Below are 18,137 nucleotides of genomic sequence, written 5' to 3' on the forward strand. Positions count from 1 at the left end.
ATGCTTTGTTACTTCTGAACCTCTGTTTTCCTATTACCTTCTTCCAATCATGCATGCTTCCCTCCATGGCAAGTTGTATGATCCTCTCGGATGAAAAATACTAGGTACGATCTCTGTACGGCTAATCAACTGTCGAATTTCTCGTCTCGGATAAAAAATACCATGTATAGCTACCGCACGGCTAATCATCTGTCGGTTCCCGCTAGCGTCGGAATAGGACCATTATCCTTTTGCACACTGTCCCTTGTGCCCAACATTCACAGGTTTGAAGCTCGTCACAGTCATCCCTTCCCAGATCCTACTCGGAATACCACAGACAAGGTTTAGACTTTCCGGATCTCAGGAATGCTGCCAATTGGTTCTAGCCTATGCCACGAAGATACTAATCTCACGGACTCGGTCCGTGTATTAGATACCCAAGAGAATATACTCCGGCTATCGTCCAAGGACTACGTTGAACATCATGTAGAGCGCTTGTGGTTGTCAGGCACGCGGATCTTGGCTAAGCGAGTAACAAAGATAGTGGGTGATTATCATGGGTCACCCCTTCATTCTGACTTAACTGAATTAAGAACAAGAGTATATCTTGGAGAAGAAGTAGGCGTGAATTGAGAGAAAAACAATAGTACTTGCATTAATTCATGAAGAACAGCAAAACTCTACACCTTAATCTATGGGGTGTAGAAACACCACCATTGAAAATACATAAGTGAAAATAGTCTAGGCATGGCCGTGTGGCTAGCCTCCAAATGTGAAATATGGCATAAGCTCTAGGGATGACAAAAGATACAAAAATGAATCTCTAAAAGTAGTTTTTATACTAGACTAGTAACTTAGGTCTACAGAAAATGAGTAACTAAGTGCAGATAGTGCAGAAATCCACTTCCGGGGCCCACTAGGTGTGTGCTTGGGCTGAGCATTGAAGCTTTTACGTGCATAAGCTGTTCTTGGAGTTAAACGCGAGCTTTGGTGCCAGTTTGGGCGTTTAACTCCAGTTCTGGTGCCAGTTTGGGCGTTTTACGCCAGAAAGTTTTAGGCTGAGTTTGAACGCCGGTTTGGGCCATCAAATCTCAGGCAAAGTATGGACTATTATATATTGCTGGAAAGCCCAGATGGTCTACTTTCAAAAGCAATTGAGAGCGTGCCAATTGGGCTTCTGTAGCTCCAGAAAATCCATTTCGAGTGCAGCAGGGTCATAATCCAACAGCATCTGCAGTCCTTTTTCAGCCTCTGAATAAGATTTTTGCTCAGGTCCCTCAATTTCAGCCAAAAAATACCTGAAATTACAGGAAAACACACAAACTCATAGTAAAGTTCAGAAATGTGATTTTTGCATAAAAACTAATTAAAATATAATAAAAATTAATTAAAACATACTAAAAACTATGTAAAAACAATGCCAAAAAGGGTATAAATTATCCGCTCATCACACCACCAAAATTAAATTGTTGCTTGTCCCCAAGTAACTAAAAACAAAATAAGATAAAAAGAAGAGAAAGTACAATAAATCTCAGATATCAATGAAGCTCATTTCCAATTAGATGAGCGGGGCTAGTGGTTTTTTTGCTTCTGAATAGTTTTGGCATCTCACTTTATCCTTTGAAGTTCAGAATGATTGGCATCTATAGGAACTCAGAAATTAGATAGTGTTATTGATTCTCCTAGTTCAGTATATTGATTCTTGAACACAGCTACTTTATGAGTCTTGGCCGTGACCCTAAGCATTTTATTTTCCAGTATTACCACCGGATATTTAAATGCCCTAAACACATAACTGGGTGAACCTTTTCAGATTGTGACTCAGCTTTGCTAGAATCCCCAGTTAGAGGTGCCCAGAGCTCTTAAGCACACTCTTTTTACTTTGGACCACGACTTTAATCGCTCAGTCTCAGGCTTTTCACTTGACACCTTCACGCCATAAGCACATGGTTAGGGACAGCTTGGTTTAGCCGCTTAGGCCAGGATTTTATTCCTTTGGGCCCTCCTATCCATTAATGCTCAAAGTCTTGGATCCTTTTTACCCTTGCCTTTTGGTTTAAAGGGCTATTGGCTTTTTCTGCTTGCTTTTTCTTTTTCTTCTTTTTTTCTTTATTTTTTTGCCACTTCTTTTTTTTTTCCGCAAGCTTTTGTTCTTCATTGCTTTTTCTTGCTTCAAGAATCAATTTTATGATTTTTCAGATTATTAATAACATTTCTCTTTTTTCATTATTCTTTCAAGAGCCAACAATTTTAACATTCATAAACAACAATATCAAAAATATGCACTATTCAAGTATTCATTCAGAAAACAAAAGGTATTGCCACCACATCAAAATAATTAGATTATTTTCAAGATAAAATTCAAAATTCATGTACTTCTTTTTCTTCTTCAGAAAACATTTTTCATTTAAGAAAGGTGAAGGATTCATAGGACATTCATAGCTTTAAGACATAGACACTAGACACTAATGATCATATAATAAAGACACAAACATAGATAAAACATAAAGCATAGAAATCGAAAAACGGAAAAAATAAGAACAAGGAAATTAAAGAACAGGTCCACCTTAGTGATGGCGGCTAGTTCTTCCTCTTGAAGATCTTATGGAGTGCTTTAGCTCCTCAATGTCTCTTCCTTGCCTTTGTTCTTCCTCTCTCATGGCCTTTTGGTCCTATCTAATTTCATTGAGGATAATGGAGTGCTCTTGGTACTCCATCCTTAGTTGTTTCATGTCGGAACTCAAATCTCCTAAAGAGGTGTTGAGTTGCTCCCAATAGTTATGTGGAGGGAAATGCATCCCCTGAGGCATCTCAGGGATTTCTTGATGAAGAACTTCCTCATGCTCTTGTTGAGGTCCATGAGTGGGCTCTCTTGTTTGCTCCATCCTCTTCTTAGTGATGGGCTTGTCCTTTTCAATGAGGATGTCTTCCTCTATGACAACTCCAGCTAAATTGCATAGGTGACAGATTAGATGAAGAAAGGCTAACATTGCCAAAGTGGAGGGCTTGTCATCCACCTTGTATAGTTCTAGAGATATGATCTCATGAACTTCTACTTCCTCTCCAATCATGATACTGTGGATCATGATAGCCTGATCCACAGTAACTTCAGACCGGTTGCTAGTAGGAATGATAGAGTGTTGGATGAACTCCAACCATCCCCTAGCCACGGGTTTGAGGTCAGGCCTTCTCAATTAAACCGGCTTGCCTATTGAGTCTCTCTTCTATTGAGCTCCTTCCACATAGATGTCCAAGAGGACTTGGTCCAACCTTTGATCAAAGTTGACTCTTCTAGTGAAAGGATGAGGATCTCCTCTCATTATTGGCAAGTTAAATGCCAACCTTACAGTTTCCAAACTGAAATCCAAGTATTTCCCTCGAACCATTGTGAGCCAATTCTTTGGGTTCGGGTTCACACTTTAGTCATGGCTCCTAGTGATCCATGCATTTGCATAGAACTTTTGAACCATTAAGATTTTGACTTGTTGGATGGGGTTGGTGAGAGTTTCCTAACCTCTTCTTTGAATCCCACGTTGGATCTCTGGATATTCACTCTTTTTGAGCATGAAGGGGACCTCGGGGATCACCTTCTTCTTGGCCATAACTTCATAGAAATGGTCTTGATGCACTTTTGAGATGAATCTCTCCATCTCTCATGACTCGGAGGTGGAAGCAATTGCCTTCCCTTTCCTCTTTCTAGAGGTTTCTCCGGTCTTAGGTGCCATTAATGGTTATGAAAAAATAAAAAGCAGAGATTTTTCCCACACGAAACTTAAAATGTTTGCTCGTCCTCGAGCAAAAGAAGAAAGAAATGAGGAGAAGAAGAAGAAATGAAGGAGATGGAGGGGAGGAGTGGATTTGGCCAAGGGGGTGTAAGTGTGTAAGATGTGTGAAATTAAAGGTGGTAAGAAGGGGTATTTATAGGGTAAGAGAGAGAGAGAAGTCGTGGGTTTGGGAGGGAAATGGTTTGAATTTGAATGGTGAGGTAGGTGGGGTTTTATGATGGATGGATGTGAGTGGTGAAGAGATTATGGAGAAGAGGGTAAGATTTGATAGGTGAATGGCATTTGGGGAAGAGGTATTGATGGGTATTTGGGAAAGAGTGTTATGAAAAGGTGTGAAGAGGAGAGAAGAAGAGAGGCGGGGTAGGTGGGGATCCTGTGGGATCCATAGATCTTGAGGTGTCAAGGAATTCTGCTCCCTGCACCTTTCTGGCGTTTAAACGCCCTCTGTGTGCCAATTCTGGCGTTAAACACCAGCTCTGCTACCTTTCCTGGCGCTAAACGCCAGTCTGCTACCCCTTTCTGGCGTTTAACGCCAGCCAGACACCCTTTTCTAGCGTTAAATGCCAGTCTGTCTGCCATTTCTGGCGTTAAACGCCCAGAATGCTGCCCATTCTGGCGTTTAACGCCTAGAATGTTGCCAGGCTGGGCATTAAACGCCCATTTTTCTATCCTTACTGGCGTTTAAACGCCAGTAAGCCTGTCCTCCAGGGTGTGTTATTTTTGATGCTATTTTTCATTTTGCTTTATTTCTGCAGTTGTTTTTGTGACTCCACATGATCATCTTCCTAAAGAAAACATAAAATAATAATGGAAAACAAATTAAATATAATAAAATAACATTGGGTTTCCTCCCAACAAGCGCTTCTTTAATGTCAATAGCTTGACAGTAAGCTCTTAGAGAGCTTCACAGAGATTCAGAGCTTAGTGGTGGCCTCCCAACACCAAACTTAGAAGTTGAGTGTGGGGGCTCTGTTTGACTCTGTATTGAGAGAAGCTTTTCATGCTTCCTCTCTATGGTTACAGAAGAAGATCCTTGAGCCTTAAACACAAGGTAGTCCTCATTCAATTGAAGGATCAATTCTCCTCTGTCCACATCAATCACAGCTCTTGTTGTGGCTAGGAAGGGTCTTCCAAGGATAATGGATTTATCTTCATCCTTTCCAGTGTCTAGGATTATGAAATCGGCAGAGATATACATGCCTTCAACCTTCACTAAGACATCCTCTACAACTCCATAAGCCTGTTTCCTTGATTTGTCTGCTAATTCTAGTGAGAATTTAGTAGCTTGTACCTCAAAGATCCCTAGTTTCTCCATTACAGAGAGTGGCATGAGGTTTATACCTGATCCCAGGTCACATAGAGCCTTCTTAAAGGTCATGGTACCAATGGTACAGGGTATTAAGAACTTTCCGGGATCCGGTTTCTTCTGAGGTAATTTTAGTTGAACCAGAGCATTCAGTTCATTGATGAGCAATGGAGGTTCATCCTCCCAAGTCTCATTACCAAATAACTTGGCATTTAGCTTCATGATTGCTCCTAGATATTGAGCAACTTGCTCTTCAATAATATCTTCATCCTCTTCAGAGGAAGAATACTCATCAGAGCTCATGAATGATAACAGTAAGTTCAGTTGAATCTCTATGGTCTCTGTATGAGCTTCAGATTCCTTTGGTTCCTCTTTAGGGAACTCCTTTAGTAACTCTTTTACTCAGCTGACCCACTTGTGCCTCTAAATTTCTGATGGAGGACCTTGTTTCAGTCATGAAACTGAGAGTGGTCTTAGATAGATCAGAGACTATGGTTGCTAAGTTAGAGAGGCTCTGCTTAGAATTCTCTGTCTGTTGTTCAGAAGATGATGGAAAAGGTTTGCTATTGCCAGACCTATTTTTTCCACCATTGTTATTATTGAAGCCTTGATTAGGCTTCTGTTGATCCTTCCATGAGAAATTAGAATTATTCCTCCATGAAGGATTGTAAGTGTTTCCATAGGATTCTTCCATGTAATTCACTTCTTCCATTCCAGGATTCTCAAGATCATAAGCTTCTTCTTCAGAGGAAGCGTCTTTAGTACTGCCGGATGCAGCTTGCATTCCAGTCAGACTCTGAAAAATCATATTGACTTGCTGAGTCATTATTTTATTTTGAGCCAATATGGCATTCAGAGTATCAATCTCAAGAACTCCTTTCTTCTGAGTTGTCCCATTATTCACAGGATTTCTTTCAAAAGTGTACATGAATTGGTTATTTGCAACCATTTCAATGAGTTCCTGGGCTTCTGCAGGCGTCTTCTTCAGATGAAGAGATCCACCAGCAGAGTGATCCAATGACATCTTGGACAATTTAGACAGACCATCATAGAATATACATAGGATGCTCCATTCTGAAAGCATGTCAGAAGGACACCTTCTGATTAATTGCTTATATCTTTCCCAAGCTTCATAGAGGGATTCACCTTCCTTCTGTCTGAAGGTTTGGACTTCCACTCTAAGCTTGCTCATCTTTTGAGGTAGAAAGAATTTGGCCAAGAAAGCATTGACCAACTTTTTCCAAGAGTTCAGGCTTTCTTTAGGTTGTGAGTCCAACCATATCCTAGCTCTGTCTCTTACAGCAAAAGGGAAAAGCATAAGTTTGTAGACCTCAGGATTAACCTCATTGGTCTTAACAGTGTCACAGATTTGTAAGAATTCAACTAAGAACTGATGAGGATCTTCCAATGGAAGTCCATGAAACTTACAATTCTGTTGCATTAGAGAAACTAATTGAGGCTTAAGCTCAAAGTTGTTTGCCTCAATTGCAGGAATTGAGATGCTCCTTCCACAGAAGTCAGAAGATGGTGCAATAAAGTCACCAAGCATCTTCCTTACATCTCTACCATTGTTATTGGGTTCGGCCATGTCTTCTTCTTTTTCGAAAATTTCTGTCAGGTCCTCTCCAGAGTGTTGTGCTTTAGCTTCTCTTAGCTTCCTCTTCAGAGTCCTTTCAGGTTCAGGATCAGCTTCAACAAGAATGTCTTTATCCTTGTTCCTGCTCATATGAAAAAGAAGAGAACAGAAAAGAAGAGGAATCCTCTATGTCACAGTATAGAGATTCCTTTATGTAAGTAGAAGAATAGAAGAATGAGGTAGAGATAGAATGAGAAGAATTCGAACACAGAGAGAGGGAGAGGGTTCGAATTTTAAGAAGAAGAGAAGTGTTAGTAATTAAATAAAATAAATAGAAAGAGATGAGGAGAGTGAATTCGAATATTAATTTAAAAGACAGGAAAAATATTTTTGTTTTTTATTTTAATTATTTGTTAGAATTCGAATTTATGAAAAGGAATAAAATAAAATTAGAATTTACAACAATTAGTTAATTTAAAAGAATTTTGAAAAAGTGGTTAGTGATTTTCGAAAATTAGAGAGAGAGAAAGGTAGTTAGGTAGTTTTGAAAAAGATAAGAATTAGTAAACTTTTAGAATCAAACAAAAAGTCAAGTGGTTAATTGAAAAAGATTTGAAAATCAATTTTGAAAAGATAAGAAGTTAGAAAAGGATTTTGAAATTAAATTTTGAAAAAGATAAGATTGAAAATCATTTTGAAAAAGATTTGAAAAGGAAATTAAAAGGATTTGATTTTTGAAATTAAAGTTGACTACTTGACTAACAAGAAACTAAAAGATATGATTCTAGAATATAAAGATTGAATCTTTCTTAATAGGCAAAGTAACAACTTGAAGATTTTTGAATCAAAATATTTAATGTTAGTAAAAATTTCGAAAATGTGAAATAAAAATTAAGAAAAAGATTTTGAAAAATCAATTTTTAAAATTTTCAAAAATATTAAGAAGAAAATGAAAAAGATTTGATTTTTGAAAAAGATTTGAAAAGATAAAGTTTTTAAATTAAAATTTTGACTTGACTAGTAAGAAACAACTAAATTTTAAAATTTTTTGACTAAATCAACTCAAAATTCGAAATTTATGAGTAAAACAAGGGAAAGATATTTTTTTTTATTTTTGAATTAATGGAGAAAGAGAAAAACAACAAAATGACACAAGACATAAAATTTTTAGATCAAAACAAAGAATGCATGTAAGAATACTTTGAATGTCAAGATGAACACCAAGAATACTTTGAAGATCATGATGGACATCAAGAATATATTTTTGAAAATTTTTAAGAAAAGAAAAACATGCAAGACACCAAACTTAAAAATTTTTAAACCTTAGACACTAATAATTCGAAAATGCATATGAAAAACAAGAAAAGACAAAAAAAAAAAAGAAAATCACAAGATTAAACAAGGAAAATCATCAAGAACAACTTGAAGATCAATGAAGAACATAATGCATATATTTTCAAAAATTGAAGAACAATTAAAACATGCAATTGACACCAAACTTAAAATTTGACACAAGACTCAAACAAGAAACACAAAATTTTTTGTTTTTATGATTTTATTAAATTTTTTGTATTTTTCGAAAATTATTTTGAAAAAGGAAATAAAGAAATTCAAAATTTTTTATAAGAATTCCAGGATTCCTGTAATGTTAGTCTAAAGCTCCGGTCCAAAAGAACTAGACATGGCCAATGACCAGCCAAGCTTTAGCATACAGACATGTCCTTTCCACAATGGAAAGTGAAAACCTCGGTCCAAAAGATTAGACATGGCTTAACAGCCAGCCAGGTTTCAACATATCTCATGAAGCTCTAGAATTTATTCTTAAAAATTCTGAAGAACACAAATTTTTTTTTGAATTTTTTCGAAAATAAAAATAAGCTTAAACATAAAATAAAATTACCTAATCTAAGCAACAAGATGAACCGTCAGTTGTCCAAACTCGAACAATCCCTGGCAACGGTGCCAAAATCTTGGTATGGGAAATCGTGATTCACACTTTTCACATCTCCGCACAACTAACCAGCAAGTGCACTGGGTCGTCCAAGTAATACCTTACGTGAGTAAGGGTCGATCTCACATAGATTGTTGGCTTGAAGCAAGCTATGGTCATCCTTGTAAATCTCACTCAGGCGGATTCAATTGGTTATGAGGTTTTGATAATTAAAATATAAATAAAACATAAAATAAGATAGAGATACTTATGTAATTCATTGGTGGGAATTTCAGATAAGCGTCTGGAGATGCTTTGTTGCTTCTGAACCTCTGTTTTCCTATTGCCTTCTTCCAATCATGCGTGCTTCCCTCCATGGCAAGCTGTATGATCCTCTCGGATGAAAAATACCAGGTACGATCTCTGTACGGCTAATCAACTGTCGAATTTCTCGTCTCGGATGAAAAATACTATGTACAGCTACCGCACGGCTAATCATCTGTCAGTTTCCACTAGCATCGGAATAGGACCATTATCCTTTTGAATACTGTCACTTGTGCCCAACATTCGTAGGTGTGAAGCTCGTCACAGTCATCCCTTCCCAGATCCTACTCAGAATACCACAGACAAGGTTTAGACTTTCCGCATCTCAAGAATGCTACCAATTGGTTCTGGCCTATACCACGAAGATACTAATCTCACGGAATCGGTCCGTGTATTAGATACCCAAGAGAATATACTCCGGCTGTCATCCAATGACCATGTTGAACATCATGTAGACCGCTTGTGGTTGTCAGGCACGCGGATCTTGGCTAAGCGAGTAACGAAGATAGTGGGTGATTGTCACGGGTCACCCCTTCATTCTGACTTAACTGAATTAAGAACAAGAGTATATCTTGGAGAAGAAGTAGGCGTGAATTGAGAGAAAAATAATAGTACTTGCATTAATTCATGAAGAACAGCAGAGCTCCACACCTTAATCTATGGGGTGTAGAAACTCCACCGTTGAAAATACATAAGTGAAAATAGTCTAGGCATGGCCGTGTGGCCAGCCTCCAAACGTGAAATATGGCATAAGCTCTAGGGATGACAAAAGATACAAAAATGAATCTCTAAAAGTAGTTTTTATACTAGACTAGTAACTTTGGTCTATAGAAAATGAGTAACTAAGTACAGATAGTGCAGAAATCCACTTCCGGGGCCCATTGGGTGTGTGCTTGGGCTGAGCATTGAAGCTTTTACGTGCATAGGCTATTCTTGGAGTTAAACGCAGCTTTGGTGCCAGTTTGGGCATTTAACTCTAGTTCTGGTGCCAGTTTGGGCGTTTTACGCCAGAAAGTTTTAGGCTGACTTTGAACACCAGTTTGGGCCATCAAATCTCGGGCAAAGTAGGAACTATTATATATTTCTAAAAAGCCCAAGATGTTTACTTTCCAACGCAATTGAGAGCATGCCAATTGGACTTCTGTAGCTCCAGAAAATCCATTTCGAGTGCAGCAGGGTTAGAATCCAACAGCATCTGCAGTCCTTTTTCAGCATCTGAATCAGATTTTTGCCCAGGTCCCTCAATTTCAGCCAGAAAATACCTGAAATCACAGAAAAACACACAAACTCATACTAAAGTTCAGAAATGTGATTTTTGCATTAAAAACGAATAAAAATATAATAAAATTAATTAAAACATACTAAAAACTATGTAAAAACAATGCCAAAAAGGGTATAAATTATCCGCTCATCAAACGCTCACTGGAGATCAGATGAATAATCCCCCATGAGGACGGAAATACGTAATACTCATGGAGGGAATGCTTTTTGAGATAGGGACGGTGATACATAGTACCTATCTCAGGGAAGTTGTCGAGTGCGGGCAACCAACCGACACGTGAGCTCATGGCCTATCTAGGAATAGACATGCATCATCTGCATTTGTGTGTATTGATTGGGTGTGCATCTTGTATTTGGCTTGCCTTATTGATTAATTATATCGATATGCTACTTGACCTAATTATTTTATCTATTCTCTCTACTTGTGTATTCCTTGTATTGCTTTGTATGAGTTTGAACAACTGAGAGATCCCTTATGCTGACGGTGTTGACGCTGAGGGTTTTAACTGATGCGATGTGTTGCTAGAATTGATGATGGAAATGAATTTAATTGATATTTTGTGTTTCCTGGGTAGATGCAAAGGTGTGGTTTGCCTCACTTACTCCGAGTTGAAAATGATACCTCCCTAGGTAGATGCAAGGGTGTGGCTCGCCTCACTTATTCCAAGTTGAAACGATTGGAACTCTTTAGGTAGATGCAAGAGTGTGGTTTGCCCTACTTGCTCCGGGTTGAGAATGATACCTCCCTAAGTAGATGCATGGGTGTGGTTTATCTCATTTGCTCCGGGTTGAGATGATTAAAACTCCCCATATAGATGCAAGGGTGTGGTTCACCCCACTTGCTCTGGGTTGGGATGATTGGAACTTCCTGGCTAGATGTTGTGGTTCGTCCCACTTGCTCTGGGTTAAGAAATTGCAAGTACTAGTATAACTAATGACTTGTATTAAGATTGTTGAGATTTACTAAAACTGTTGAGACTAATGATGATAATTGATACCATTGAGACTGAATGCTGTTAATAATTGTTAGAGACTGATGAAACCGAAAGGGCTTAATACTGAAAAATGAACAATAATAACATTGAGAGAATTAATAGCTTAGAGTTGAAAAGAATTGAGACTAGAGATAGTTGATAAGGGCTGAGACTTAGTAAATTAACCCTGTTTGGGTTAGAAAGGACCCTAGGCTTGAACCTTGAATGATTGGAGTTTAGAATTGCCTAGTGAATTCATATCTTTTTACATAGTCTTTATTTGGAATTATTACCCCACTAGGAACCTTCAGATTCTCACCCGTTGTCGAATTTTGTTTTTCAAATGCAAAATGTGGTGCACCTCGTTGGGCGTGCTAGTTTCCTCTCGGAAGTGAAGGCTATCTTTTGGGTTTTCATTATTGCATTAGATGTTATCGTTCTCCACTTTTGTCTTTTGTAACTGTATATCCCTCTTAGAGGTTGATTTTTTGAGAAACAGACTGTATATTTTGTATCTTTCTGAATTTTATTATACTTTCTAACCGGCCTTATCTTCGCAGGTCGAGACTGGTATTTGTTATGTATCTCCTTTTGAATCATATATATATTTGCGTCATTCTGTATATCGTTGACGTTTCATGTGCAATGCGATAAATAGTCTGTCATCTTTCTTCATAGGCTCTTAGCTATATTATATTTCTTCAATCTATACATATGTACTTTGTTTTTAGAGGTCGTAATGTCTCACTACCTTTGACTTACAACTGTAGCGTAAGGCCATATATGATAGAGTGTTACATAATGAATACATATATCATTACAACTGATTTCCCTATTTACGAAAATATGAATATCGATAACAAAGGCGAGAAAAAAGACATCTATGATAATAAAACTAATAAAGCACAACTAAATGTGCAGAAGAATCTTGGTGAAAACCTAACAACACAGTCTCACCAGAGGGATTTTAGAATTGTCATAAGAGGAAATATAAAAAGAGAATTATTTTCAACCACAGTGATCATCGCTCGTCTTATGAATCTTTTCAAACAACAATAATCAATCATCAAAAATCCAAATTCATATCTCACTTATAAAAATTCCAATCCCGACAATATCCCATAACATTTTTCTACAAACCAAAGAAACAATCTAACGAAACTTACCAGTAATTCATCCAATCACAGCCTCCGAACCAAAAATATAATCAATCACGACCTTTGACCCAAAATATGCCTTAACACTCCATCATAATCCGAACCAACAAGTCACAATCACAAGAAATCAAAAAAATAATCAAGCAATCACATATAGAGAATAATTATGACAAGTAGTACAATTAGCAATTAACAGAATATCAATTAAGCAAACTAAGTAATTATGCAGATCTAACCAATTTCAAACAAATGCAGTATAATGCATGCCTGTCTTACTGGCCATGAGCTCACGTGTCAATTATTATGCCAAACCCGACACAAAATCCGCGTGACAACTTTCGAATCGGTCTCTCGGTGCACATCCCAGGAGAAATTAAACAAGTCATGGTACCATTATCTCAATGGTGGGTGTTGTTTGACCTTCTCCTGGAGCTACAAATCATGCCAAGACAATAGAAAATGCTGTCTCATTTCAACGTAGAGTGTCGTCTCACCTTGGAACTGAGAGAAACCATGAGCAAGTGGGATAAAAACTACCAACCTTACTTGGAACCACAAACAAGTGGGAAATAAACCAACGACCATGTCTGGAACCGCAAACAAGCAGGATACAAACCAACGACCTTGTTCAGGACAATCATCAAATCAATACACAAGCGGGATAAGACCACCGTCCTTTCCAAATCAATAATCATTATCACTCTCAAACACGTAAGCAGGATAAGAACTTTGTCCTTGCCAAATCAGTCTTTCAGACCACATTCACAAACACGCAAGCGGGATAAAACTTCCGTCCTTGCCAAATCACAATCACATTTCAATCAAACATAATAATAATCATAATCAAAATCAAAATCATAATTCTTTATATTCACATTTATCACAGGGATACTTATCCTCAAGCCGTGAATGGCATAGAACCACCGTCCTCATCGTGGATGGACAAAACCACCATCCTTACAAAATAACAATGCATTGTGCAAGCTGGATGATACCACCGTCCTTGCCAGGCAAGCAATCGATATCACATACTTTCTTTAATCATATATCATTTTACAAAAATTCTTATCAGAAAAATTACTCAATTTAATCTATTATATTCACCCCAGCATATTCAAAGATTTCAAAATAATTCTCAGACTCCATACATGGGTTTACGAACTCGCTGGAAAGGCTTAATAGTTCAAACAACATTCAAGCATTCACACGACTCAAAATTTTCTCTTTAGCCACACTTACAAAATGTTTTAAAGAATCAAAACCTTAATTGAACATAATCATTTTTTCTTAAACAGTTACTTTAAAATTGCTAGAATGCCCCGAAATATAATCCTTTCCATGGCTATTCAAAAATCAAATAAAATCTCATTTTAGTTTAACCAATTTCCCAAAACACTTTTAACTTCATTCTTGAGTTGAAAAAAAATCTTCCCGTAAAAGATTCAAAATCATTCGTTAAAGTAATCACTTTAAGGGCTAATTAAAACCGACTTTCAAACTTCTCAAGTTCAACTTTAAAGTACTCCCAAGGTTCTGAAAATCGATTTCAATTTTTGTTTTTAAGTTTAAAACATTCCCAAAAGACTTGAAAATCATTTTTTTTGCCAAGTCAAATTCAAATGCTTTTAAATTCACTAAAAACTTCTCGAAAACCAACTTCCACTTCTTTTTCAAGCTCAAAACTTTTTCTCAAGGACTCAAAAATTATTTATTCTTAAATACCCATTTTTATTACTCTATCTTTCACTTAATGTGCTCCAAAACATAATTCTTTTCATAATTAACCAAACCAAAATAAGTTAATTCTTATTATTCAATTCCACTTACACTACTAGAAAATTAGTTATTACAGACGGATATTTCTGACGGATTTTATCCCACGGAAATACAGACAGAATTTCAGAAGAATTTTTTGTCAGAAAACAAAAAAATGAATTAGCATAAATTACAGACGGAAAAAAAATCCGTCTATAATTCTATCGAAAAAATTAATTTTTTTCGTGGGAAATAGTTACAGACGAAAAATCCGTCTGTAATTAAATAGACAAAAATACTACATTTTATTAAATTATTACAGACGGAAAATCCGTCTGTAATTTAAAATTTTCCGCCGAAAAAAAACCTTATACCTAATCTACCCCCTCTCTTTCTCGAGCTCCATTCACAAATAACCCAGGACTCATTTTACAAAGCACTCCAAGAGGATGAACACCGTCTTCAATGTGCTTCACGAAGACGAATAACCTAGCTAACCCTAACCTGTCTTCATTGTGCCTCACGAAGAACCCCTAACCACGACGAAGAGCCCCTAACAGCACTCTGTGAAGAATGTTGCCGGTCGCTGGCGCTCGCAATGCCTCTGTTGAAGAACCCCTAACCGCGACGAAGAACCCCTAACCCTCCTTTGAGTTTCTTCGCTCTTCTCTCACCACTCTCACCCTCAAGCTCACTGAGTCTCACCTCTCATGGCTGGTCTCGCCGTCCACCTCTCTCTATCTCTCCGGTATATCGCTTCTCTCGCGGGCGTTTCAGACTCAAGGTCGTTGCGCTCTGTTTTCGTCGCCGCTGCTCTATTTCTGTCGCTGCTCTGTCACCGTCGCTGCTCTATCGCAAGTAAATCGATGGAATTCGACCCGATCCCAATCGGTTCCTGCTCCAAAGAGAACCAGAGCATCTATCAGCAGTTGTTTAAATTACACCGATTCAGGTATGCATTGTTTAAATTACACTGATAAACCTTAGGGCTCAATTTTTCTACGCCAGTTTTAGCTAGGTTTATCATACTCTGCTTTTGTGGTTCAATGGTTTAATGGTTCCAACTATTGCCATGCTTGTTAGTCCTGATGCTCCCATTGTTCTATTGTTTAGGCAATTTGCAAGATAGAATCATTTATCCACTATACACTAAAAGAGTTTTGATTTCAATGCTTAAACTGCTTTAACTATAGTAGGCAGATAGAATTTCTCTTCCTCTTTTGAATATTATCCGAATCTGGAAAGTGGAAGCTTGGTTCTTTTACTTGTCATAAGAAACATATCAGAGACTCAAGCTAGTTCTTTCTTTTTTCTGCTTTTCAAAGATTCTATCTCTGAATGTGCAAAGCAGGACATGATGGAAAGTAGAGGGAGCAAAGCAATGGCTGCACAGAAAAATGGGCGTCGATTGAATCGAGAAAGGAAAATGGCTTTGATACAAGATGTATGTGATAATTTATTAGTGAAATAAATTTTCAGTACATAGAGTAAATTAATGTTTTCAAACTTGACAGGTTGATAAATTGAAGAGAAAGCTGAGACATGAAGAGAATGTGCATAGTATACTTAATACTTGCTTTCTTTCTTGTCAAGTCTAAAAAAAACAAACTCACGCTTACGAAGAAAGTATAATTAGGAATTTAGGATGGATGAATTAAGTTTTAACTAAAAAAATAATGTAGTGCAGTTACTAGGATCAATACAGGGTGTTTATTATTATTTCTATCAAATATTCAGGAACAAAGTCGAAGTGGCTGCACTAGAACAGAAAAGGCTAGGCATTGGCGATGAATCAGTTGGGATGTTCTCCTCACTTATTGTTGCTGTTTTCTCCGGGTAATTTTTATTTACTTTGCTAAAAGATCTCCTATGAAAATTGGTCAAATGGAATAACAGATTATGTAATACCTCAAATTGCTCAATTCATTCCTCTTGTAGGTGTGATAATGTGCTATGACAAATCCCATATGGGTAGTTGTTTGCGCATGCAGGTGATTCGCTAGTCGATATTCAATTCCATTCACTTTTTTCATTGCATCCCCTTTCCTTGTTCTCTTTGCTTTCTTTTTCCTTTCTCTTTTTTTTTCTGATTAAGCTCTGAATGTCAAATTGAAACATGATACTATTTTACTTCTATAAGAAGGATACTGTTTCTTTCTTTGATTTTAGAATTTGCTTGATTGAAAATAGAAGGATTCATGAACAGAAGGCTTCATGAACCTTTATGCTTGTCTCTTTACTTCCTTTCTAATTCATGTAGTGCAATAACCAAATTGTGCTTTTGCTTCTGCTTGTGGGAGTGATATAATATGACATTAGGCTTTATATTAAAGTCCCTAATGAAATTATCCTTGCTTGTGGGAGTGATATAATATGACCTTTTGCCTCATTTCTTGAGTGTATTTCTAGTTCAGTAAATGTTTAACTTTTCTATTTTTCATACTCATTTTCAGTGAGTGGGGAACCAATCTCTTGGTTTCCTTGTGTGATACGCGTCTAAGCTGCGGTGATATGCTTTCATCCATAACAGGTTCATGTGCCCAACACTATCTCTGTCCTCTGTGCTTAGAAGGATTTTACTTTATTTCAGATGCTAGGCTATGAATGTTATTATTGGTTTATGTGTTTGCTCATGCTGTTATTATATTTTCTAATTTCCGAAACTCAAATATGTGGTGTTCATGGTACTGATGAAAGTGATTAACTATCCAATCCAAATAATTTTCTCCAGATGAGAGTTTTCTATGGTCAATCTTCACTGCTGTAAGCTTGTTCTCTTTTCCAATATGTGAATTGTATAGTCTGTTTCTACTTGAGTGGAGGTGAAGCCTAGTCTGATTTAGCTATTGGCAAAGTGTTCTGGTAATAAGGCAGAGTTTACAAACTTACATTTAGCACTAAATAGTAACAGTGTTTATGTGTTTATTTAGCACTTTGGTTTATTTAGCACTAAATAGTAGAAATAGTAACAATGTTAGGAGAGAAAAGGGGTTCATTTATCAAGTTTGTGTTTATATGTTCTCTGCACAAACCTGAAAGCCTTTGTTGCTTTGTGCTTAATGGAATGTACCCTCATGCTTTGGTCTTTTTTTTTCCCTTAAATATATTTTTTTTTGTTTTAAATTTCTCAACTTTGCACGCTTGCTGTTCTAAAATTTTTTTCTTTTTAATTTTTTTTTGGGTTAGGGGAGGGGCTGTTTGGGAATACCTATTTACCTTTTGATTTTCTTTTTTATTACACAGTAGAAAAATGGTTGGTATGGTTAAGTGTGGAACTGTTGTGCTGTGGCGTGTTCATCATCCTTGCAATTTGGTTTCTTTTAGTTTTATTTAGCAATTTTTTCTTTCACTAAATTCAATTTGGAATTGCATTTCAATTTTGTGTAGGAATCCTTATGTGAATTGTGATATATATTTGACTACTGTTGTAGCCAGCTTGCACCATCTATGCTTCTTAATTCTATTTCTGACCTCTCATTAAACTAAATTATACAAACCAGACTTCTATAATATATTAATATGATAGTAATTAAATAATCATAAACCTGTTAAACCATTCCCAGGAGGTTATTTATGACTTATAATCTTATATAAGTCATGTTTTGTGCCACCAACTCCAAGTGCGACAGCCTGTGTGCTATTCTGATGTCATTGTGTTTACATTCTCTGATTTGCCGCTTCTTCCACTACATCATGATTATTATTATTATTATTACTTACCTTCTGAGTTAAATTTTCTTCTCTCTAACATTCTTCTCTCCAAATTTTGTTGCTTTATTCTAATTATTTGAATGTGTTCTTATTTGACAGTTGAGTGAACAAAAATTGACAACAAGAGAAGAAGTAAGCTTTTCTTATTTGAAGTTACTTGTTTGTTTTAATTTGTGTTAATTTTTTCCCTTTTTAACTCTCGTAGCATGGTGATCTCTATTAGTAGATATATACATATTTATGTTTCCTAATTGTGATAATGAAGGGTGTAGAAGCAAACTGAGGCAGATAAGGTGTACTTCTTTCTGAAATATTAGAAAGATTATGAAAGATGAAACCAGGGTTTGTTTAAGATTATG

General features: G+C 36.8%; 1 non-coding gene across 1 annotated transcript; it reads left to right on the plus strand.

Moving 5' to 3' along the window:
* Positions 1-6,148: 6,148 nt before the first annotated feature.
* On the plus strand, positions 6,149-6,256 carry LOC148544138 (small nucleolar RNA R71). The gene has a single exon (XR_015901400.1). It is a non-coding gene; the product is annotated as a small nucleolar RNA R71 (small nucleolar RNA).
* The last annotated feature ends 11,881 nt before the right edge of the window (positions 6,257-18,137 follow it).

Source organism: Arachis ipaensis, chromosome B9 (genome assembly GCF_059453495.1).
Source record: "Arachis ipaensis isolate K30076 ecotype BB chromosome B9, ASM5945349v1, whole genome shotgun sequence".
NCBI classification, from domain to species: Eukaryota; Viridiplantae; Streptophyta; class Magnoliopsida; order Fabales; family Fabaceae; genus Arachis; species Arachis ipaensis.